The sequence below is a fragment of the Sinocyclocheilus anshuiensis genome, unplaced genomic scaffold (assembly GCF_001515605.1).
Source record: "Sinocyclocheilus anshuiensis isolate Anshui unplaced genomic scaffold, SAMN03320099.WGS_v1.1 scaffold882, whole genome shotgun sequence".
Taxonomy (NCBI): domain Eukaryota; kingdom Metazoa; phylum Chordata; class Actinopteri; order Cypriniformes; family Cyprinidae; genus Sinocyclocheilus; species Sinocyclocheilus anshuiensis.
The window spans coordinates 306,031-307,188 of NW_015540910.1; the positions used below are offsets into that span (position 1 = coordinate 306,031).

General features: G+C 34.4%; 1 protein-coding gene across 2 annotated transcripts in view; it reads left to right on the top strand.

Annotated features, from left to right (window-relative positions):
• The window catches only part of scyl2 (SCY1 like pseudokinase 2), a 27,355-nt gene that overhangs the window by 15,710 nt on the left and 10,487 nt on the right, over window positions 1-1,158 (top strand). The window lies entirely within an intron of this gene.

The following is a 1,158-nucleotide window of genomic DNA, read 5'->3' on the forward strand; positions in this document are numbered from 1 at the left end:
ATATTTAAAGCGAGTTTTTGCAGTGTAGAGTAGCACTTGTTGTTTGTCATTTCTCCGATCACAAATGCAGACATGGTTTTATGTTTACGCGGCGCGATGCAACGCAACGCAACGCGTAAAAAGACAGTATAAGTCATTATAATCAGTAATTATGTCCCCACTGGATGCAACAAATGCCTCGTTTATAATGGGTTTTATTGTTTTTGTCTCATCGCGCCAGGACACGGCATCACAGTATGATAAGGGGCGTAACATTTCTGTCACACGCTTGAGGTATTCGGCCAATCACAACGCACTGGATAGCTGGCCAATCAGCGTACACCTGGCTTTTCAGACCGATGAGCTTTGTAAAAATCGATGCGTTTCAGAAAGGCGGGGCATAGAGGAGAAACAATAATGTACAGTTTGTGGAAAATGTGTTTTTTGAACCTTAAACCGCATAAACACATTTCATTACACCAAATACACCAAATAATGTTCTTTTTTAGCAACGTCATATAACCCCTTTAAGTGGACTATTTCCATCATTAAGCCTGGTCCACACTGCAACTTACTCTGCCCACTTAAACAGGCTGTCTGATAGATATAAACTCATAATTATAGTAGTGCTGTCAATCGAAAAAAAAAAAAAACGAATCACATTTTTCTGAAATTAATCGTGATTAATCCCACCTAACATTAACGTTTTTAAATATACATTTATATTGCAATAATTTCACATTCAATCTTCAAGTTTATGTAGAAACAACATAAAGACAGTATATTTTTAAATATTTTTTTTAATGACATCATTTTTTTATGACAGAAGGCGAGTATCATTGATACGACTGATGTCCCTAGGAAATAATTTTTTCCTAATATTTAACCATTGACTATAGCCATTCAACATTACATTATAATTGAGAGCTATTAATTTGAACATTTATTAGACTTTAAAAAATAACTTCTAATTTAAGTTAACTTAAAACAATCATCACTTAAAGGGGTCATATGATGCTGCTAAAAAGAACATTATTTTGTGTTTTTGGTGTAATGAAATGTTTATGCGGTTTAAAGGTAAAAAAACACATTATTTTCCACATACTGTACATTATTGTTTCTCCTCTATGCCCCGCCTTTTTGAAACGCGTCGATTTTTACAAAGCTCATCGGTCTGAA